At 38.5% G+C, this 24,811-nt stretch overlaps 1 long non-coding RNA gene across 1 annotated transcript; it reads right to left on the bottom strand.

The window, feature by feature from the left end:
* Positions 1–5: 5 nt before the first annotated feature.
* LOC128083676 (uncharacterized) lies at positions 6–24,488 on the bottom strand. Its single transcript, XR_008208149.1, has 3 exons — positions 24,390–24,488; positions 21,250–22,445; positions 6–796 (listed from the first exon to the last, which is right to left on the bottom strand). It is a non-coding gene; the product is annotated as an uncharacterized LOC128083676 (long non-coding RNA).
* Positions 24,489–24,811: the final 323 nt, after the last annotated feature.

The raw sequence follows: 24,811 nt of genomic DNA, 5'->3' as shown, positions 1-24,811 counted from the left end.
CTCGCAATTCAGAAACTGTATTTGTGCCCACAAGACGACTGAAGTCTCCTATACAGCCATGCAGGAGACCAAATCTTACGAGTGACTGTAGCTGCCCTTTTTTTCAGCTGCAAATAATTGCTTGAGCTCTGGGGTAAAGCTAAGTCAAAAAAATGCTGACAAGACATGATGGATGTTTTCAGTTGCTAGCTGAAGAGCTGAATTACCCTGCTGCACCACAGATTTCTTGAATGACATGGGCAATTCCTTCATGCCACCCTTCAGAGAAATCACTGGCATAACTGGCTGGAGTTCAAGCCAGCCCTCAGTGATTGCTCAGAGACTCATTCAGAAGAACAAAACAAAGAGCCTATGTATGGTCATCCTGACTCAGACCAAATATTCACAACTGTCCAGAATCCCAAGTCTGAAATCAGCCTTCGAATAATCTTTATGTTGCAGATGTACTTAATCTCTCTGAACCCATCCCTGCATCCCAAGGCAATGAGTTCTGAAATTTAATTCCTTACCATTAGGCAACTCTCGTGTTTCTTTGGAATCTGCCATGAGTTTATCTCAGTTGATGAGTTCCACTCTTGATAAAAGTGAGAGAATGTGATCAGCTGTTTCCAATTCAGCTTCTCTGAGGGACAATTGTACACACCTCTACCAGATCTTTCCCAGGCTGAAGACTCTACATTCCTCGTTTCTTTGGGATAAGTGCTTCCATATCGTGTAGCAAACATACTGCAAACACGCCAGGCTAAACTTCTAAATAGAAGAAGAGTGAATCCAGACCACTATTTTTCAGTTCCTTCTGTTAAAAAAAAAAAAAAAAAAAAAGCCGGAGAAACATTTAAATATTATTATAGAAGGAACATGTCAAATAAAATTACTTACATTAAGAAGCAATATTTTAACTAACCTAACTTTAGCAGTGTGATTATCTCCAGCATTGGCAGTTATCTCACTTGGTAACATTTTTATTGAGAAAAACGGAGGTGAGGCATGTGGAATATGCTAGCATTAAGCAGAGATGTTATTTGTTCCTGAAAAATCAGATATATTGATTTCCTGCTTAGCAAAAATTTAACCAGAAAAAAAATAAAACAAACAAACAAGCAAACAAAAAAAAAACCAACAAAACAAAACAAAAGATAATGTAATCTGTGTTTTTTGGGTGACCTTAGGAGAAAAAAATAACCAATTACTTTTACTGTACTTTAAATACAACCATGGTATGATGTTATCAATGACAGAGTTACTAGTGTTTGTGTATTGCCATGGCATATTTTGTAAATATTTTGTTGTGTTTTATGTGTATTTTAAGTTTTCTGAATTCTCTGGAAATTTATGACAAGAATGTCAGGAAATTCCACTATTTGGAAAAAAAAAAGTCAGTACAAAAGAGGATATTCCTCATATTTTGAATAAATCAGTAAAATTAATTCTTCCCTTGTATTTCATTTCAAACACTTTTAGTAGATAAAACTGAGAAATCGTTCTAATGTTGAAATTGGAACTGCCTAGAAAATAGTTTAGGAAGATGTCATTTCAATACAAAGTTGTGTAAAATGTTGAGATTTTAATTGCAAAATTAGTGCATTCTTCAAACTGATTCGAATTTTCAACATAAAATATACAATATATTTTCAAGTATTTTCACTTTGTGAGGAAGTACTTATTGACATTTGTTGTTGTTTGCTGTAAAACTCTTAGGCAAGCTGTTGTAGTCTGATCTCATTACAATGCCCCATTGTACAGTAATTAGACCCATCTTTTAACTCTATGTACTCTGAAAATTAAGTTTGTCTGAAGGAAATCAAAGCTGTGCAATTGACCTTATAAAATAAATGAGAACCAGCGACTTTGCTGTTTTGTCGCACAGAACGATAAACAACTTCTGTCAATCAAAAAAGCGAAGTATCCAAAACTATTTAAGCTGATCTGTGGTACCACCATCCCAGTCTTCTTTTTTATAATATGACTGTACATTCCAAAAACACTTAATTAACAGTGAAGGAAAACTGAACTCTGATTTCTATCCTCACCAGGCTTCCCAGCAGAAACAAATACACAGACCTCACAAAACCTGAAACAGAAGTAATAAAGTACCAAAGAAGAGATGTGAAAGTCTCCATTCCAAAATAAAATCTTTCTGCTTTTGGCAGCTACTTCTCAGGACATCCTGTTTTGATTTTTCCATTTCATCTATTCTTCACCTCTCCTCAAGTCTGATCTGAAGCATCTTCATTCTTCCTTGCCTTGCTGTCTGTACTCAGCTCTCTCTCTCTCACCGATTTATGTTTAATTCTAAGTGAAAATGCTCTGCTGCTGTTTTACAAACTCTTTCAGTGAAGAGCTTAACATGGAAATGACATGGAGGTGTTTCCTTTTTTCTCAATTTCAGAAAACAAATAAATAAACAAAAGGGGAAATTTCAGACAGTAAAGGAGGCTTTTGGATGGTTGGTAGTATTCTGAAAACAGTAGCACTGAGGTATCTCCTTCACACAGACACATGAATACCAAACTTTTGATAAAGTGATGTCCCGTTACATGCTTTATGTGTGTGCTTCGGTATCTCAGTGTTTCAGGTCTTTAGACATAGTGGAGTGACTCTTAAACACCACCACAGGCGAGGCCTTGTCTTGCAGACATTTACACAGGCTAACGGGTAGATCTGTTAGTCAGAGACTTATGCAAAGTTGCTCAAATACATAAAATAATGAAGAATAGGAACACAACACAGAGATAAACCTATCCTCTTTTTTTCCATCCAAGTCCTTTTATTTCCAGATCTACAAACTGTAGAATTGTAATTGCTTACATCTGCATTTCCCAGGGCTTTTCTTCTTCGGTGTTCTTTGGTAGAAACACTTTTCGCTAATAATGGTGAAAATATTTTGAATGCTGTATACATTAAGGCTGTTGATTGGAAAACTACTTCAAGATACTTATGAATTGCTTTAACTCTCTATGCATCTATATCCTATAAGAAAAACCCTTGCCCTGCCCTTTTTATTTAAAATAAAGGAAGACCATTCTTCTCCAATCTGGCAAATAAAACTTAATAAAATTATATTCTTTGATCTCTACCTAACAAAGAGCTGTATATTGTTAAATGAAGTGGAACTGCAGCTACACAGTTTGCTGTGGACACAAACTCCTGGAATCAATTATCTATAGATTGTAGAGGAGCACAAAATTTACAGACTTTCCAAATGGAGCTGATGGTGAGCTGAAGGAAAAACACAGATGTTTCATGGTGGTGCAATGACAAGAAAGAGATCAATAAAACACTGTGAAGGAAAATTTTAAAGGAAATAATACTTCCAGATTTAAGTGTAATATTTCACTGGGCACTCCTGGAGGAAATAATTTGATTGTTTGCTGAGATAAATTTGTACAGCTTTTAAAATAGTTTCTGTGATGAGTTACTGAACAGTATGGAAATTTAATCTAAGTATTCAGTCATTTTCATATGCATCACATATTGTTAACAAAGTACTCCACACAATAGGAATAGTGCACCACTGGTAGAAATTGTACAGTTACCACCAAGGGTGCTGGAAACAGTAGAAGGGACCATGCTATTTTGCTTTGATATATATTTAAAATTCATTAATTACCATGGCGAAGGAAATGCATGTAAGTTATTCTAGTGCACCACTAGCAAATAACTTATTTGAACGAGTATTTTATCCAGCAGTATAACCATTTGATAACAGACATATGCATATCCACATTCAGGAAATTGTTACTCAAACTTTGGAAAATTGATAGGGTTTTGAACAGGCTTCCTGTGCATTCATTAGAGAAAGAAAAGAGCCCTAAAGAAAGATTCATACTGGAATGCAGTCCAGGCTATAAATTTATGCATTAATTTGAAGGCGAGTAATTCAGAAATCTGCATCTGAGTGAAGTTGCTGTAAGATCCTTTTATGGTTAATGGGGATTCATAGGCATGCATAAAGCTCAACTAAGCAAAGTAAGGCTGTTTTACACCAACTTCAGGATGAGCTGAACTCCATTCTAGAAACAGCTATATCTCTCCACTGACTATAAAGACAGCCTAGATAACTGGCTCAGATATCAACTTTTATGTTGTTGATACTTCCATTTGATCAAACAAGTCTTCTGGGTTGTCTCTGTCTGTGATTTAAGCCAGCTGAAGAGAAGTCAGTTCCAACTCAGCAGCATTAGTCATGGTTGCACGCTGCAACTGGAGCTGTTAACTGACTTTGAATTGGTATAGGTCTCAGAGTGTTTGTAACCTGCTTCAAAAACCTCCTAGACAGTCCAGGAGCACATGGGGAGCGTGTTACAGCTAGATCTTAGAGCTTTTATAAATATTACATTTGCAAAACATGTGCTTTTTAAAAATTAACAAAGATTTTTTTGCTTTCCAACCTAGTCTCTGATTTGGTCATTGTGGATAAGTTGTCTTCAGAATTTCAACATAAGACTGTGTTGCCTCTTGGTAAGGTATGTGTTATGAAAACCAAAAGAAGACATGAAAAATGGCAAAGAAGTTTTGTAAAACTGGTGGAGAGGTAAAACAAGGAGCTGGTGAGAAAAAGAAGCCTCGCTGCTTACAGATTTTATTGTGCAGAAAACCGAAACAAATAAAAGATTCTTCAAAGAAAGGAGAATGGGCATGGATTTCAGACAACAAGCAAGGAAGATGACTCTACCTGGTCAACTTTAGAAGTCAGGTGGCTGTGGCATATCAAAGAAAAAGAGTTTCAAGCAAATGAAATGGAAACATTACAGAGATCTGACAAAGATGGTTTGGGAGCATATTATGAGGAGAAAGTAGTGTACTTTGGGTTGGGAAAAAATACAGTGCTATGGCAATGCATTACGCTATAGGCTTGGGATGGAGTGGCTAGGTGACTGTGAAGAGGAAAGGGACCTGGGGGTGTTGGTTGAAGCTTGGCTAAACATGAGCCAACAGTGTGTCCAGGTGGCCACACTGGCCTGCATTAGAAATCATGTGGCCAGCAGGAGCAGGGAGGTGATCATCCCCCTCTACTCAGCACTGGTGAGGCCGCACCTCGAGTACTGTGTTCAGTTTTGGGCTCCTCACTACAGGAAAGACATTGAGGGCCTGGAGCGTGTCCAGAGAAGGGCAACAAAACTGGAGAAGGTCTGGACCACAAATCTTATGAGAAGCAGCTGAAGGAGCTGGGATTGTTCAGTCTGGAGAAGAGGAGGCTCAGGGGAGACCTCATTGCACTCTACAACTTCCTGACGGGAGGTTGTGGTGAAGAGGGGTTTGGCCTCTTCTCCCAGGCAACGAACAGGATCTGGGGAAATGGCCGCAAGTTGCACTAGAGGAGGTTTAGATTAGACACAAGGAAAAACTCTTTCTCTCAGGGAGTGATCAGGCACTGGAATGGCTGCCCAGGGAGGTGGTGGAGTCGCCATCCTTGGCAGTGTTCAAGAGTCGTCTGGATGAGGAGCTGTGAGATATGGTTTAGAGGCTTATGGTAGCAATGGTAACAGGAAGGCTGTTGGACTAGATGATCTTGTAGATCCTTTCCAACCTTGTGATTCTATGATTCTGTGATTCTATGAATAGTCAGAGTGCCGATGACCCTCCCCATGAGAGAGTGCTTTGACTCAAAAATGCTGTAGCACCACATTCTGCTGTACCATAGGTAGCCTCATAAATACTGGAGATTTGATCTTTCTATCTTTGTATTCTGCTTCTTCTCATAAGCTATTAATCTTTACATTTTGAGAGATATGAGTGAAACTGAAGACCATTATGGTGGATTTGCTAGCCACAGTGCTCTGAACCAGAAATGTTGCTGCTACTTTCTATCATATATTCTCTAAATTTTATTCTAACTTCTTTCTCCATTCACATAAATATTGCAGACTAGCCTCATACATGCATTTGCATTTGGAAAAACATATAGGATTACCATGGGACAAGGACTAGAAGTTCTAATAGAGACAGCTTTCTTCTCATGACAAATACCTCCTGGAACTGAGAAGATCTAACTCCCGATACTACCTTTATTATAACACCCTGAAATCCAAGAAGGAGTACTGCAATCATAAACTATTCTGCTTAAAGATAATAATGCTGTAGTATTGTCAGAAGTCACAATCATGAGACTATCTAACCATCATAGGTGACCATGTTATTCACTCCCTGTTGAGCGCGTGCTGCTGCACAAATTATGTTATTGTGGAGAACATAAAGAAGAGCCTAGATCTGCCTGTTGTTATGCTCCAGCAAAAACTTCCAAGTATCTAAGTTTAATTAAGCACTTAAAATTCTGTGTGGCACAGACAAATTAATAAATGCAGGTCCCTAAGCTTATGCAGCTCAAGGAACTAATTTACTTTCTGAGTTTGAATAGATTTCAGGACGTGGCCTGGGCACCACCCCTGGAAGCAGCAATTAGCAGAAGTGGAAAAATCACATGATGTTTTAAGCTACAGCTTCTGTTTACAGCACAAGCATGTGCCAAGCACAGCTGCACTCAACATTTATCAAAGAGACCTCCAGCTGTCTTGTTGACAGGTACTAACTTTGCATTGCTCTGCTGTAGCAATAGATTGTACTCATGATCAGAAATATGGCATCCTATTATACTCTCAGTCACAGACCCTTTGTGCCCTTCACACATCAGTACTTACATACACATTTAGTAATTTAATGCTTATGCAACAGTGCAACCAATAACACTGGATAGCACTGTAAAGATCTCTGGTATAAGCTTAATCCTGACCTGAAACTGCCCTCCTCTTTTGGAAGTGGGATGGTATTTTAAAACATGATGGTGCCTGTAGAGCTGAGAATAGGGGCATTTAGGCTTAAGCATATGATCTTTGCACCCAGAGTTAAGCATCATTTAGACAGCAGAGTGGCTTAATTTTCAGAAGGGCAAGCTGACCACAAATGTACTGGGTAATTAACATCCCACCAGTCCATTTAAGTAACTTAATAATGTTATTCCTGACTTATTGAGCAGGCCTCTGACTCACAAATCAATGGCACGGCCAAGAGGAGATCCCACCGTGTGTAACTCCCCCTCTTGAGCTCCCATCATTAAGCAATGAGTCAAGTTTAAACCTCTACAGATATTTTGTGGATAGCATCGGTAACCTCCAGCAGCAGGTGAGGTCAAAACACAGGCATGCACTCACCGGGGGCCCCCTAAGTAATATCAGATCTGCCTGCACCTTCATTCCCCATGCAACTTCCCAGATTTTGACTGTCTCAGAGAGAGAGTCAAATCCAGCCTCAACCCAGTAGTGGCAGTAACATGAGCTCCCTCCAGGGCCAAAATTTCTGATCACACACTCAGAAATATCCATGTGAACAATCCCCCTTTTAATGTTGTTTCTGTATAAATTATGCACTGCTCCTTTCCAGCCAACATTTTATTTTATTTTATTTTTTTTATCAGCAAAAGTTATTTGGTAACGTTTTTGTTTTCATACTGAGTTTTGATTAAAGAGGAGGAAAAAAAAGAGCCTCATTTCATTTTCACAGTATCTCTCAGCAGTGCAAGCACTCCTGTTTCTACTGTGGGATTTTGTTTTTCTCTACAGCACGCCTTGACAAATAGCCCTCTCTGATTACTGCGCTTGCACAAGATTTCATTACGGTTTTGATAACATGCCACAATCTTTAAGTTTCTGTTTGATATAAAGAGTCTGTCCCTGAACAGTAATCATGAGAGAGTGGGGAATATTGAGTGTTAGAGTTTCCATATTTTACGAGCTGCCAAAATAAATGATTTAGAGCAGAGAAGCCTGTATTAGTAGCAGATCTCCAACTTCACTAAAGCAAGAAGCAGTGCTGACGAGTAGGCCAGCTTGTGAGAACTTATTTTTAGGGTTATTGTTATGATTTCAGCCTTCAGGCTGAAGATTCCCAAGTGGTATGAGTTGATCTAGTTGCATGATCTTCTCCATGATTGTGAATGTTCCATTAGATGATGATTCTGTCTCCAGCCCACATCCTTCTAAGCATCTGGTGCTGGTGAGGCAAGATTCTTCCAGGTATGCCTAAAATTTTCATTTTAACTCTGCCCAATACAAGCAGCATTTTGATTATTTGCAGTTATTCTTGAAGTCTTTCTGATCCCTGCTATGTTAATTCTGTATCTTACTGTACAAGTAGTATTAGTCAAAGGGGAGTCAAGTTAGTTTTAAACTTTGGCTGGCTGCAAAAGAGGAGTAATACACCAGAGATCAAAGGGAAATATTTTCCAAGGATCTCATCCAAGGGAACTCCTTTTGGATGAAAATATTCCAAGGGCCACACAGGCTGAAAAAAGTCTCTCCAGAGGCCAGAACTGCCCATTTTCAGATTCTCTGTGTTAACAACTTGCAATTCCCTACTTGAGCAAACTTCTCTGGTGGTTCCTGTTTCACTGCATTGTTTATTATCTGTCTACTTGGGAAATTTTATGTAGTTAGTGTTTCCCACCACATTGATTTTATCTTACATGTATCTTAAAAAGTAATGCTGAACTTCTCAGTGAATCTGAGATGCAAAGCTACACAAAGTTGGGTTTCTGGGTAGTTCCTTGGTCACATTTGTGCAAGTGGTGGAGTGAAGTGAACTGAGGTGGCAGGATGTCATCTCAGCAGGATTGTCATCACTTTTTTTTTTTTTTTTTTTTTTTTTTTCTTGATTGGAGAATTTTAAAACATTTATAATCAGAGAAGAAGACAGTGAGATCTATTGTACACGGCCCAAAACATGCGTAAACTGGAATTAAGATATTGTCATGCAAATTCCAGACTGTGTACTGGCCCAACTCTGTACACCACTACCTTCTTACACAAGCCTGAGAGAGTTTCAGGGTGATAAATCTTGCAGAATTTGTTCTCAGTTACTTACACTGATGTACCTCCTTTTGCATACAAAGCTGATGACTAAAGATCTTTCCCAGTAATTAGCATAACACACTGTCATTTTCATTATTTTACTGGATTTATGTCAAAAGGAAGGTAGGAAGGAAGGAAGAAAGGAAAGAAGGGAGAAAGGGAGGGAGGGAGGGATTAGAATTTTTTACTGTGATTACTGTAAAAGATATGCGAAATAGGAGTAAGTGAAATCAATTATCTTCTGTTCACTGCCATAAGCAACAGAGGTTTTGAAAATCACATTAGCTTGGTTGTTAATTATACACTCTCATATTGCCATATGATTTTCAATTTTTTTTTCAAAAGACCTTTGTCTGTTTTAAGGAGTATACTGAGGTAGGTTATACCTGGCTTCATGCTCAGAGTGGAAATTTTCAGAGCTCTTGATTTTTCTAAGATGGGGAAGGGCACAGTCTACAGTCTACAGAAGTCAGAATGCACTATAACCTTATCTGCACAGAGACTGATTGCCTCAGCGAAAGTACTTGGGCTGGTGGCAAGTGATCTGCTGATGTTGACAGTTGCTGATTACATTTCTGTTCAACATATTTTGGGAAATGGTAACGCGGTGGTGGTGAAGAAGAGTGAAAACTCTTCTAATGGGACAGTTTTCATTCAAATGACACATCAAAAATGTTTTACCACTCAGTGTAAATACTTAAGTATGACTGTTCATTAAACCAGTGTGGTTTTGGTGATTTCAAATAGTTCAGCTTCTGAGACTCCTCCTTAGCAGACTATGTGTGAGCTAATGAGAACATTAAGAATTATGTAAATAGATAATATTTTTAGCCAATATAATTTGTTTCTAGCACAAAATAAAGATGAATCTTACAATATTTGGTTGTCACAATACAATTCCCTTTTGTCCCACACTTCTTTTCTTCATAATCTTTAATAAACTATTTTAAATACTAGTATTATTAAATATTACCCATGGACGCAGGTCAGGATGAATAGCTCATTTCACATCCCTCACAGTTGTTGTTTTAGTGTTTCCATGAACTCAGTGAGGCATCAATGTATCAGTTACATTTGGGTTATACATTCAAGAATTTCTTTAAAGCACGAGGGCTAGCATCTCATATTTTTGCTGTTCAGCATACTGTAATGTAATGTAAAAAAAAAAAAAAAAAATTGAAAGTCAAAATTAAAAGGATTTTGTTTTGATCAAACTGAAACCTTTTCAACTGACCCCAAATTAATTTCATCTTGCATTTTGCCTGCAGATAATTTCTGAAATTTTCAAGTGGGGAACAAAGCCAAGGTTTTAAATCTTTTGTGAAAAAAGATTTTCATTCCCTGCAGAGCTGTAAAATTCAAGTAACAAACATGTACATGTTTTATCCCCTCCTAAATCACGTCAGCTTCCTGCAGTCAAATGCCAGCAGTTTCTGTCAAAGGTATAAGGTATAAAACTATTCTTTTAGGAGCTGAGCTTCAGAGACTTCCTGACTAACATGAGGATTGTAAAAAATCCAAAATAGATTGGAAGGGAAGGCTGCATTCATGTGAAACATGGAAGATCTGCTCCAAGATCAGAGGTGAGTTTTAAAGGGTCAAGATACACTGATTTGTTAGGATGGTCTTGGGCTTTTCTTTGGAGAGATACAACTTGAAGAAGTGAGTGTCAAGGTAGTAAAAATGACTCCAGTTACAGGATTCTTCAGGTGGAGCTTTTCTGAAAGCTTTGAGAAGGAATATGTATCCTCGCTGGAGCTCACACATGAACTATGAGTGGGTAAGGAATAAGGCATGAAAAGATCATTTTTTCAGGAAAAAAAAATCCAGATCATTTTGAAGAAGGAACTGAAGCCAGATTGATAACAAATATCTAAATAATATTTAGTTATCCATACTAAGCTGTCTGAGCATGTCCCTGCTTTAGATGAGTATAATTCAGAAGATGTACAGAATGAGGTAGGCTAGTTTGGAAGTAGTCCTTAAAAGTTGTAAAGGCATTTTAAAGTTAAGCAAATTCAGGATATGTTCAGTGGTTCACTCTTAGTCACAGCAGGTACAAATATTAGAAAAATACTACTTTTTCTGGTGTACCTTCCAGTCTGTGCTCATTTGTTCTCCATAGGGTAGCCCAGGATGTTGTTTGGAAAAGCATTCCACAAATAAGTCCATAGAAGCTTTTTATCAGAGAGGGAGTTTCTTTGATCTTAATCCTGAGGATTTGTTTAACCTTCAGTGCATGTGCAGCAAATATAAAATCATTTAATCTAATCATTTCAAATCCCATGGAACTGCTTTTTGTCAGTTGAGATTTTTGAGATTTTTGGGGATTTTCATTCATTTCAGGTTGGATATTAGAAAAAATTTCTTTTCGGAAAGGGTGGTGAGACCTTGGAACAGGCTGCCAAGGGAGGTGGTGGAGGTGTTTAAAACGTCCCTGAAGGTGTTTAAAGGAGAGGGTAGATGTGGCACTGAGGGACATGGTTAGTGGGCATGGTGGTGATGGGTTGATGTTTGGATTAGATGATCTTATTAGTCCTTTCCAACCCTAATTATTCTATAATTCTTTGTTTTCAGGGGACACATTCAGGTATCCAGCCTCAGGTTTGTGTAAGAGCTTTCCTACAACAGCCGAAGCAAGGATACCTATAGGTGCAGTGGCTGATCTTCCAGAAATACACACCTTGGCTCACCTTGGTGCAGTGTCCATTGCTATGAGAAACGAATGGAAATCGTTGAAATCAAAAGAAGGGATTAAATGTTTGTGAATACTTCTGCTTAATTTGCAGCCCTTAAAACTATTTCAATTAAACCCATATAGATCTCCTTCTATCTCTAGCTCATTTTTTCTTTAATAATATTTAATAATTATTGTCCACATATCTCACAATGCTTTTTTTTTTTTTTCCCCACCTGCACAGATGTTTTCTTTCTCCACCCAGATATTTGAGAAATCTTGTAGAATTTCTTGGTGTCAGCAGGACAGAGAAGATATGAGCCTGATTAACTTCTAGCCCTTTCTAGGCTGCTGCAGTGTTGTAGATCAAACCTGACATTGAAGTTTTCTAGTTTAAAATCAGTTACACAAGGTTGAGGAGGCAGAAATAAATAATTCTTGAAATCACACTGGTGAAACAGCATTTCTGAGCATTTGAGATCAGCAAAAATGAATACTGAAGAAGGAGGCCATTCAACAGCAATGAAAGGCCAGATACAAGCTCCATCATATATCTATAGAAAATAACCTTCACAATACCTATATATTGTCTTATAAAATCTGCATATATCACGCTGCTTTGCAATACAAGATTAGGGGTGTTTATCTTTCTCTTAAGGCCAAAAACTTTATTGTAGTTTGATAGTTGATAAATAAAGATGAGATTGCATGCAATCTAATTTGAATGGAAGCTGAGACCTGTAGGTGGTCAGAGCTATTAGAATGTCAGGCTGGTTGGGAAAATGTGCAGCAGTCAGCAAATTTAAAAAATTTGAACATTAAGATCACCATTGCCAATTAAAATATACAGCTGTCACATTTAATTCTAGAGTAATCAAGAAAAAAGACTGTATCTTCCCAAGTGAGGTGTTTTTAACATATTTCAGACACCTACAGTGTTTCTAATGCATTTCAAATTCATGTCATACCTAATGTGTATTAAAGTTCATAGCTTTGTCTCAGAATTATTGAAGTCTGGATTAATTATCAACAATTGTGATTTTTCTTCCCTGCTTTATGGTGCTTAGTGATTGTTCCCCCCCCCCCCTTTCTTTTTCCTTTTCCTTTTCCTTTTCCTTTTCCTTTTCCTTTTCCTTTTCCTTTTCCTTTTCCTTTTCCTTTTCCTTTTCCTTTTCCTTTTCCTTCTCCTTCTCCTTCTCCTTCACCTTCTCCTTCTCCTTCTCCTTCTCCTTCTCCTTCTCCTTCTCCTTCTCCTTCTCCTTCTCCTTCTCCTTCTCCTTCTCCTTCTCTTTCCCCTTTCCCTTCTCCTTTCCCTTCTCCTTTCCCTTCTCCCTTTCCCTTTCCCTTTCCCTTTCCCTTTCCCTTTCCCTTTCCCTTTCCCTTTCCCTTTCCCTTTCCCTTTCCCTTTCCCTTTCCCTTTCCCTTTCCCTTTCCCTTTCCCTTTCCCTTTCCCTTTCCCTTTCCCTTTCCCTTTCCCTTTCCCTTTCCCTTCCCCTTCCCCTTCCCCTTCCCCTTCCCCTTCTCCTTCTCCTTCTCCTTCTCCTTTTCTATTTTTCTTTTTCCTTTCTATTTTTTCTTTTCTTACATTTTTGTTCAATGTTCTTGTCTCCCAGTGTATCAGTCCCCTCTGAGCATTCTCTGTTCCTTAAAAAAATTCAAATCCTTCAATTGTGAGTTCTAAAGCACATATCTATTCTGATAAAATGAGAAATACCACTGATTTTAAAGTGCTTCATACATTGTGAGATAGGCACACCCTTAAATATAGCACCAAACTGGGGTTTTAACACAAAGCTCCAAGGGACTAGGAACTTCCATCTTCGGGAAACCTCTGTTTTAGTGAGAGACATTTCTTCCATCAGCTGCTCGTCACCCTTCTTCAGCTCTGACTGAGAAGTTCCCATCTCTCTAGCTTTGCTGGTAGAGCATTGCTCTCCCAGCCCTGCAGGTCCCAGTGTCAGGTGGCACCACAGACTGGTGACAGTGATGATGGCAACCACATCCACCAGCCCTGCTGCCCTGGGAAGAGGCTGCTTGCCATGGCCCAGCTCCCTTTCCTCAGGCACTAACAGAGATGTGTAACTCAGAAAAGGCCTAACACATACAGAGCTCAATATAAAATTGATTTAAGGTGTAGTGTGCAGCATGCCAGGAAACACTTCATTATGGTTGTAGGTGTTACCGAAAGAGCACTAGTGTGTTTAGCATTTTAGATTTTCTACCCTATAACACATGACACAAAGTTTATGCTGCACATGCTTATGTCAGAAAAGGTGTTATAAGTAGAAAAATGGGAAAGGAATTAAAAAGAACAAACAGAGCGCTCTGTGCACTCAGTTTCATAAATAGCTCCTCCAAAGTAATACCATTTTAGAAGATGAATCAGAAAAAGACTATTTACGTCTCTGTGAGCCAACAGAGCAAAAGTGATTCATTTTACATGACTGAAACATTAGACATCTGCAGCATGGTCAGCAAACTTCCTTCTCCTATATACTCATTATCAAACAGCCATTGGCAGAACCCAAATCAAAAAGTTAAATTTGTTTATTTTGGGGACAACTCATTGCATTTTTTCCAGCAGTTCTTCCTACTGTAAGCTAACCTGTATTCATTTAGGGCCAGGAAAATCAGAGTAAATTTTGTCCCATAGATCAAGAGATGGAAAAAATCAACATGGAAATGCTTGATTATTAAAAGAACAACAAATGCCCACAATTAACAACGAAAAGATCGCATTATAACCTGGGATGATGAATAAGTTGCACATATATATTATTCACTTCCAAGAAAAGAAGGTCAAATAGCTAAAGGATTTTTGAAACTTTGACTGGGTCCTATGCAATTACTCAATATTTCTCTCATCAGTCGTTACAAACGTATATATAAGCTCAATCAAGCCAGGAAGGATAGCCTGACGGAAATGGCATAGCAGTTGAATTTAGGAGCAGCGCTGTCTAAACAACAAATCTTTCCACTCTTTGGTTGAACTAAGAAAAAAAATGTTTTAGGTCAACCCAAAATGATTTTTTTTTGTTGTTTTTTGCCAAAGTGAAGATGAAAGAAAAGGTATTTCAGTTCTGATGAAATTAAACACATTACTTGACTTACAATGCTCCGTTTACCTAAGATTTTTGCTTTTCATCATTTCAATTTTACATTAAAAACAGTATTATTTTTTTTACCTCAAGATGTGTCAAAGTGAAAAATCTGATTTTTTTTTTTTTTTTAATAAAATGGGTGAAAATAATGTCTATTTCTTATTTCAAACACAGGCTAATGTATGATTTGCATCCACTGTTAGCCTTACACTTCAACTTCTCTGCACCATAAAAGTGTCTTGATGTCCAAAGTACATAGTAAAAATTAAATGTAATGGACCCTTTTCTCCTCAACCTACTGTAGGGAATCTGCTTTGTCATGGGAGTTGGAATCGACAATCTCTTGAGGTCCCAATCCAACCTTGGTCCAAATCTCTCCCAACCCATTCTATGGTTCTGTGATTCTATGGTTCCGTGAAGGTGGCAAAAAATCTAAGATTTTAAAGATCCAATTAACTGAGCAGATAGACATTATCTGTAGTCAATAAACAGACCCAACAATGTCTGTGAATTACATAGTTTTTTTATAACAGCCTCCAAAGAGCCACCAGCTTTATGATATCCAGAGTATTCTGTAGCTGGTGAGAACACACATTGTTCACAACTGTAGAAAAGGAATACATACTTCTTCTCAGACCTACCTCTGTTAAAACATGCTCCGTGAATACTTGTTATTTCATCTCTGCCTTTTTCATGATGAAAAGAATTAGCAATTACAAAGAATGTATCTGGGAATCAGATAGACTTGTCCTGACAACGTGGTACTAATTTGTTTCCAATCCAGTGGCAAATTACTCTCTTTTTAAAAAGAGAGGAGAAAGAGGAGGGTCATTTCTCTCAGAGGGAGAGAGGAAAAAAAAGAAGAAGAATTAATAAATATTTCGCAGAAGGTGAACTCAGAGGTCCTGAAGCAAATCCTGAACAAATTACTGGGAAGCAGAAACAGCTGGAGAGAGAATACCATTGCAGAAAGCACACTGCCTTGACCCAGCCTGCCAGCACCCTTCAGCTCCCAGCTTTACTGTTTCTAAACACCTTGGCAATAAATAGGCAGAATATCTCTCATTTATTCAAGAAAAAAAGAAGGGGATCCATCCAAGTTCTTTTATGAGACAATCTGAAGAGGATCTTGGGGTTTCTGTGATAGACAACTCTATGTGCTCCGAAAAACCCCGCAAAGGAAGCTTGCTAAAAAAGGAAGCATAGGAGGGAGCTGGGAAGGCAGAGTGGCCTCATAGGAAATGAAGGTAATAATGCACAGCTCATGAATACAGGAACACCACTGATGTGGGAAACACTCACATTTCTTATCAGCTACACCACTGCTGTACAAGGACAAGTACAGGGAGACTGTCTCTCCCCCCCCTCCCCCTCCCATTTTAGCTTTGTTTTTTTTTTTATATTATTACTATTTTTTATATTATTTTATTAATTATTATTATTACTGTTTCAAGTGAATCATATAAGCCAAGAGAAGGCAGATTGGCCACCATCTTGGTGGGGGAAGGAGAGACATTTTTCTGAGGGGTCTCCAAAGTCATGTACCCATGCAGGTGTTATGCTGGCAGAATATCTCACCATAGCATGTGAGTGGCTCAGAGCTGCACATTATTCCTTTACTTTCTTCTCTATGGCCAACCTTCAAGGTTTTTTATCCATCTTTTATATGTTGCCTATATAATCTTTGGAAGGATGTGTTATATTTGCTCATATAAGATCAGCATGACTGAATACTATCTTGGATGGAGCTCAGATCCTACCAAAACCTAAATGTTAGGTAATTATTTTTGCTTTATATAGAACAAAATAGAATATAGGTCACATGAAAAAAGGAGTGAAAGAAAGAGAGCAAGACTGCAATAATGGAAATATCTTTAATGTTACAAGCTATTCAATAACTGAAATCCGGAAAAACTTGAGTTCTGTTTTTTTGTTGGATTTTTTTTTGTTGTTCTTTTTTTTGTTTTTTGTTTTTGTGGGTCTGGTTGGCTTATTTATGAACAGGTTTAAGTATTGAGCTGTTATTCTTGAGAACTTCAGGTCCAGAATGGATGGTTTTCTAGGAAAGACACACTGCCTCATCCAGAAACTGTTGGCTCACTGCAGGACTCTTCTGGCAACATATAACCTATGTTCTGGGGGAAGCTGGACTGTATCTTCAGAATGGTCTGTCATGTTCTTCAGACCTGAGTCTGAATACTTCAACTCCATTTGCAAACAGTTAATAAACTGTTAGTTTACTGGTTAGTAAACTTTTCATAGGCTGTCAATAAAAGACTAATCAGTCTGCATACTTAAGCTGCAATCCTGTAACAGCTTCTATTGAATACTGTCTCTAATGTTGCTTGTAAATCCTTTGTGAAAGGAGACTTAAAGTGTTACAATGACAATAATAATCAGAATGTGCAATCAGTTCTCCCTGTGTTGCCAGCAATGCTGATAACGAGCTAACAGAAGCGCTGCTGATTGCTGCCATGAAGGCTGTGGGGAGCAAAACCCTAAAAGCTTTTATTAGCAACACCAAGACACACTGGTATTTCTTTCCAAACCAAAATGAATTACCTCTTCTGTTTCTAGACGGCTCCAACCATTCTTCTCATTGCTTTCCATTGCACAGTATGGTATAAAACTGATACCTGTGCTATTATACTATTATGCTAAATACTGATTTGAGTTTTGTCAAAGCAGCTCCATTCTATTTTTGTCTTTGCCAAATGGAAAATATGGCTTTGAGATTTCAGCTAGGGCAATTAGGTACACTGTTGTCTTTTCTGAGTAGATAACACCTATTGGAGGGCTTGAATATCGAGTACACTGTAAACTAAAATCCTGAGTTCATAAGCCAGGTAAAGCAGTGGTATTACAAAATCTTACCACCACCTGACCCTGGCTTGAAGAGTAACCATTTCATGAAGCAGGGAGAGCCTTATTCGGTGTTCAACCTGTACACTGAGGCAGCAAACAATAAACTCAGATAGTATGGGATGGTTGAGAACTCTTGGCTTTTCTTTTTTATATATATTCATGATATAAAGCATCTGTTTGAATCCTTTAAAAAAATTCACAAAGGCAGTGAATGATACAGAAATAATTCAGGCCACTGTTTGTTATAAATTTAGACTCAGAATAAAGATGGGGTAAACACCATCAAAATGGCTTCTTGTACAGCATGCTCTTTTCAAACAACAGAAGCCATGTTCAGCACAGCGCTATACAATCACAGCTCCCCTTGGCTCGTGTGGGAATTGTTAAGTGGCCAACACCTCCAAAAATCAAGTCTGAACTGTCTCCAGCTGGGACCCAACAAATGAATAAACAGATACAGTCCCAAACGTGAGCTGACTGTGGAAAACTTGGGCTCTGAGAGTGAAAATCTCAGTAGCTTTTGGCTGTACCTTTGTTGCACACCTCAGAAACAGATTTTAAGATGGGGATGGGGGGAGCCCTCGCTGCAGGCTTTTTAGGTGCTGTTGACATAAAGCCAACAAAGCAGCACAGGGGATCTTCAAGAAGCCAAAGTATTATTAATTACTATTATATTTATGCGCTAATGCTGGTAATCTTAAGTAACTGTTTGTGAGAATGTTTCAGCCTGGCTGAATCCAGAAGTATTGTGTAGATGCAGTAACTGTCAAGAATATGAGCTGTGGAGCAACAAAAGCCACCTGCATTGCTCATGAAGGTCTGGAACCAAAGTACCGGAAAGACAGGGTTACATGCCAAGAAAAGAAAAATCCATTTTGTATGTTCTACATATGGACCGAGGCATGAGGCCCATAAAGATGAAAAGCTGCCGCTAATTTTAGGGGGATGTTTCTATGACTAATGGGCCATGTCAGTTATAGGTCCTCTGGATATGCCACAGTGCCTGCTTGGAGCTGGAGGAGAAACACTTGATTCCCAGATGGACGCCCTAGAAAACCAACATTCCCACAAGCAACAGTATACCTGTAAAGTAATGCTGTAGCAATGGTGATGAAAATAAAACACAGTCAGATCCTGCACTTTCATGGCTGAAGGCAGCAATCAGTGAATCGTCACATTGCCAGAGCTGACTTCATTTGCACTTTGGCAAATCTGTGCAGCTAATTTGAAATCCAGGTATTATTATTTTCAGTCAAAATTCCAGCAACTGACATCTTTTGCTACTTTTCAAGTAGCCCCTAGTGAGTAGCCAATGCTAAAGGACTTTGCCATATTTGTGGGAGCACAGCCACTAAAAATAGTCAGGCATGTGCCTACAAGATGGCTTAGTTTGAGCAGGGTTATAAAACACACACTGGACATGTGATTTGCTTTGCTGTCGTATTTTCTGAGTTGTGAGCAGCAGGCTGCCAAAATAGAACTCGTTTGGTGATTTCTTCAGAGCTGTAAGCTTAAAACTGGTTTTTCTGTTCTTAATTTATGTCATGGAGTCTCAACAGCAATTTAATGTGAAGCCTCAGAGTGGGGGAAAGCCAGCTACTGATGTCTGCAGGCTGGTTGAGCGTGTGCTGGCAGAGGGCTGGAGTCAGAAGCTGTGCTGGTAACTGCTTCAAAGAAGTGGCTGCTCAATGCACAGACAGTCTGATCGTTTTCTTTCAGCAGGTGACACAAGAACTGGAGCAGAAGTCTAGAAACGCAGATGGCAGCATCTGGATATTGTACCTGAGAGTTACACGGCCAGCTCAGCATAAACAAACAGCATAGTGCATACTTTGCAGTGGCTAAAAAAGCAGCAAAACCGTTTTCACCTCCAGAGCAATAGTTCATTTCTTTCCAGAGTTACCTTTGAAAATGTTGAAAGGGGTTCAAACACTCTGAACTACAGAAAATGAAAAGGAAACTTTAATTTGAAATAATTTCATTGTTAAAAATGATTTCCTCAATGTCTCTTGTTCTGGTTAAGATGGTATATGGCAGTGTTGTGTTTTTTTCAGTGTACTGATCTATGGTTAGAATGAAAAAATACCCAAATATTTCCTAGCAAAAAATCCATTCCTAACCCACTTATAGAGAAGCCATTTTTGTTTTATTTTATTTTATTTATTTTTAATATGTTCATCTTGGAAATAGCTGTTTCCAAATCCACAAGTGTTCATAAATCTATTGACAAGAGAATGCCATGATAATGTGGCCTGTCTGTTCAGATGCAGAGGATTTCAGACCTTAATACACCATTTGTTACATAGGATAAATTAGTAAGGCACATCAGGGCTTATTTTTAATGTTGCTTATTTAATTTTACTGCATAAATCAGTCTTGACAGGACCTTGTCACAAACAGAACTGTCATAAATGATTGCTGTCAAGAACTTCAACCCAAGCATCAACATCAGACTCCTAGGAAAAAGAAGGAAGGAAGGAAGGAAGGAAGGAAGAGAGAGAGAAAGAAAGAGAGAGAGAAAGAAAGAGAGAAAGAAAGAGAGAAAAAGAAAGAAAGAGAGAGAGAAAGAGAGAGAGAAAGAGAGAGAGAAAGAGAGAGAGAAAGAGAAAAAGAAAGAAAGAAAGAAAGAAAGAGAGAAAGAAAGAGAGAAAGAAAGAGAGAAAGAAAGAAAGAAAGAAAGAAAGAAAGAAAGAAAGAAAGAAAGAAAGAAAGAAAGAAAGAGAGAAAGAGAGAAAGAGAGAAAGAGAGAAAGAGAGAAAGAGAGAAAGAAAGAAAGAAAGAAAGAAAGAAAGAAAGAAAGAAAGAAAGAAAGAAAGAAAGAAAGAAAGAAAGAAAGAAAGAAAGAAAGAAAGAAAGAAAGAAAGAAAGAAAACTCCCAAACGAATTCTTATACGCTAAATATGATTAATATGCTAAGATTGAAATTGATCTTTCTGCTACTTGCAACAGCTCCTCGTGAGACCGTTAAAATTACTCATAAAGAAGTTGTAACAGTGCCATCTGGTGATTGCTGCTGTATTTGTGCCACAGCTGTCATAGGAAGAATCACACGTAGGAACTGTAGGAGGAAGCGCTGTGTTATTTGTTACTGTTGATGTCAAGAATCTCTATTACAGTTAGACTGCTGATCTAACTGATGCGCACAGAGGGGTATCTGAAAGTTTCCTAGTTAAAGCTGGATGTGATTTTTTTAGCTTTCTTCAATACTTTTTATTCCAGTTTTTTTCTTTTCTTCCATATCATGAAACTGTCTAGTGATCCAGGTTCCCCAAAATGGCTCTTCCATGTCAAAAACAATTCTTACCCTTTCTGAAAAATTGTCTGCACAACATAACGTGTGCAATCCACAGTTTTTATGTTTGTGTTCTTGAAAAATAAGTTATAGAAAAAAGATATTGCTGGGGCTTTGTTAAAAACTAAAACAAAACTAAGTAAACAACAACAAAAAAAGCCCAAACCCCAAAACCACCAATAAAAAAAACCAAAACACTAATGTCTCATTTCCTAACTTGCAGTTTAAGTTAATGGACAGAAAGTAGATTTACCTACCATTTGACCCATTTTACATCCACTGTCAAATGAACCACCTAGAAGTTCTTATTTCCATCTGCTGAGCACAAAGGGAGCATAGGGCAATCAGCTCTGCTGCAGACCTTCAGACTACAGGCGGCTGCGCTGGGCCTGACAAGTGCCACACCACTGTATGTGTGACTCCTCTTATCCCTTCTTTGTCAAGGCTTCCCCTGTTCCTTAGATCACTCACCTGCACAATGGGAGCTGGCTTTGGGTATGTTTTCTCCACAATGATTACTTTCAGATCACCACCCTGGAAACAGCACCTTAAGGCGGACTGGCTTCGAAAGGAGCCAAGTAGATGGAGGACATAGAGCAAATGTCTTCTGCTGTAGACAGCCTCTCTTCCTAAAAGTATCTTTGAATCAAGGCAAGATACCAGGCTGGCTCTGTGAGGAGCACAATGGTCTTGGCATCAGACTATCTAGTACACGGAGGATCCATGTGGGAGGCTGGGTTATGAACTAAGGATGACCATCAGGTCCATGCAATAGGAAACCTGTGCACATGCCATTGCATTGCATTGCCCTGAATTGTGTTGACATGGGCCTGATATGTAGGAACCTCCAAGAAACTCTACTCTCATCACCAATTTCAAGACATTCTTCTTGCTGCTGATTCCCAGCCTGTGATTTATTTATTTTTTATCCCATGTTTGATAGGCATCACGTCTGTCCTCAGCATTGGTGAATTCACATCTCAAGTACTGTGTTTGGTTTTGGGCTCCACATTACAACAAAGACATCAAGGCCCTGGAGAGTGTCCAGAAAATGGCAACAAAGCCATGAAGGTTCTAGAGCACAGGTCTCATGGGGAGTGCCTGAGGGAACTGGGATTACTCAGTCTGGAGAACAGGAGGCTCAGGGGAGACCTTACTGCTCTCTACTACTACCTGCAAGGACGCTGTAGCAAGTTGGGGGTTAGCCTCTTCTTCCAGATAAAAGAGATAGGATGAGAGGTAATGTCTTCAAGTTGTGCCAGGAGAGGTTCAGGTTGGATATTAGGGAAAATCTTTTCAAAAAGAGTGGTGATGCTGGAACAGGCTGCTTAGGGAGATGGTGGAGTCACCATCTCTGGAGATGTTCAAGAAAAGAGTAGGTATAACACTGAGGAACGTGGTTTAGAGTGGTCACAGGCATAGGTGGATGGTAGGACTAGATGATCTTAAAGTGGTCCTTCCAATCTTATTGATTCTATGATTCTATGTGCAGGCAACTCTTTACTTTTAAAACAGATGCAATTACTGCATGTAAGGAGTGGAACCACGGAGCTTCTCCCTAAGTCCTAAAGGCTGTCCATAACTATAAATTCAATTCCTTTTTGCAACATCTACGTGCATGAGCAGCTAAAGGGTGCAGGTGATTCAGCCAGCTCCTCTTCCGTGTGCTGTGAGAAGACAAAAATGATATATTGATCACCACTCATTTCTATTTCTTAATTATTCATTTGCCTGACCTACAGGCTCTTTCTTCTACCACACCAAATTTATGTGCACATAACATATTCATGAAAACCAAAAGTGTATCATTTGCTGCCAGCCAGCCAGCCTACATCAAATAAATACAAAAAGGAGAGTACATTACAATGTGGGAAGTCTGATATCAAAAATATGGGCTCACCTCGTAATTCATGTGTGAGAGAATGAATATGACTTAGCTAAGAGTTTTCATTGTTAATTTTTTTCAAGCAGATTTTAATTGTTAACAGGCAGGAGCTGTGGCTATGTGTGGTCCTTCTCCCATCTTCCACTTCTGGCAGTCTGAGGGTGCTGGTGAGGAACGCTGAGTTTGGGCTGACTGTGATGCTTTTGAATCACCCACACAAGAACTTACAGAGATGGAGCTATTAAATGAGCTAAAATTCTTTCACCAACCCCAGCTGCAACCACAGAAGTGATGTCTCTCAGGGTAGCATCCCTGCCTTTGATTTCTCAGAGCCAACAATTAATGTCTGATTAGACCAGAGCCCACTCCTCTGATGCAGTATGGCAGATCTTGTGGTTTACTGGCTACAAACCTGGTCCTGCTGCTGTCAGCCATGGAGTTGAACACATCGCCTTTGATGAAGACGATTGGAACAGACACTGCTGATTAAAGAAGCCTGTTATGATTCTAAGTGTCTTGTACAGTGAGTTTCCCAATTAAACTTGGGCATTGTAATGTACTATAGGCATTGTAATTGTAGCTACACATGTTCTGACTTTCAGAAAAGATTTCCTTATGCGTCGTAATGTTACATACTCAATGTGAAAAACAATCCCTTCACTAAAAAATTATTTCTTTCTGTGCATGGGGGACAGAAATGTCCATCAGATTCAGCTAAAGATTTTTTTGTTCCTGTTGTTTTTCAAGTTCAAATTATTTTAGGGTATTTTTTTTAGACAAAAGAAAACCACTCTGACAAGGCATCATAAGCCGATAGTGTTGACTTAGTACGTAACCAGTATTTTCCCTACAAAGCTATAACGAGGTTTTGTCTTCAGTGTCTACTTCTGAATTTTGCTACTCCAATTAACTCTTACATGGCCAAAAAGCATATACATAGCTTTGAGGAAACTGGCATAGCAATGACTGTCACACTGATATACATCCATGAACATATTCTTGGTTCTTGTGGTTTTATGGTTTTCAGAAATGGTTGTGCTGAATTCTGTTATATTTTTAGCAAATTATATTTTAAAAAATTAGCAGAATACTTTGCTTTCTTAATGTTGAAATGTTATCAAAATTTAATCTGACGTGATGTGACACTGTGAAACCAGCCTTGCAGAAAATTGATTCCAGCAAGCAGTAGTCTTGGTAATGGTTTCCACTCACCCCTCCACTCCTCATCTCATGACAGAGTCTTTTGAAACTCAAAGTCTATTTGTGGTTATTTAAATGGAGAAACTACCAAGCACAGCAATTCTTTTCCCTTCCATTTCTGTATGTTTATCTTCTTTTTTCTTCCTTCAAATACAATTAAATGCATTAGTAAAAAAAAAAAAAAAAAAAAAAAAAAAAAAAAGGGGGAAAGAAATGCAAGAATGTTTTTTGGACTTCATGTTTTGGGCATGATTCAGTATGCCTTATCATGCAGTAACTTTAAATTCAATAAAATTCCTTATAAGGTAAAAGAAACAGGAGACTCCTGAGATTTTAATGGAAACTTCAAAAATCTTTTCAATTTTGCTTTAATGGCAAACGCATTAAAGCAGTCATTGTATGCCTGTAGACTACATCTTTCGTAGCACATAACCTTCCTGAGTGAAAAGAAAGTCAAGAAAAGTAGTAACTGAAGTGGTGAGCATTATCTGGAATTTATATCTTTATACACAAGCTGATTGCACACCTGGATAATTCTGAAAGCCTCTGGAACATCCAGAAATGGGATGTGATAATTGCTTGGCATGTGTTGGGGTGACTTGGAGGCAGCATTGCAGCAGGAATGTTCTGCTCCTAGAATGAGAGAGAGATTGTAGAAATATCATTGCTGGGAATCAGGTGAATACCTTTTTCCACCTTCATATGAAAGCTTCAATTTAGATAGCATTTGGCTCATAGTCTGCGTTTTTTTTAGACCTAAAAGAGCCTCAGAGAGAACAACTGTCTCTTGAAAGGCTGCAGATGTGTAGTCACCAAAGATATAGCTGCATTAAGTGGAGATTCTTCCTCTACTAAAGAGAGAAGAAGGGCAAAGCTGAGTGAAGGGAGAGTTTATACATTCTTCCTTGAGTTAGTTGTGTTTACAAGAGAGAGGCAGTGTTTTGCGGA

This window comes from Tympanuchus pallidicinctus, unplaced genomic scaffold, assembly GCF_026119805.1.
Source record: "Tympanuchus pallidicinctus isolate F22 unplaced genomic scaffold, pur_lepc_1.0 scaffold1, whole genome shotgun sequence".
NCBI classification, from domain to species: domain Eukaryota; kingdom Metazoa; phylum Chordata; class Aves; order Galliformes; family Phasianidae; genus Tympanuchus; species Tympanuchus pallidicinctus.
This window is presented reverse-complemented; position numbering and strand designations above follow the sequence as displayed.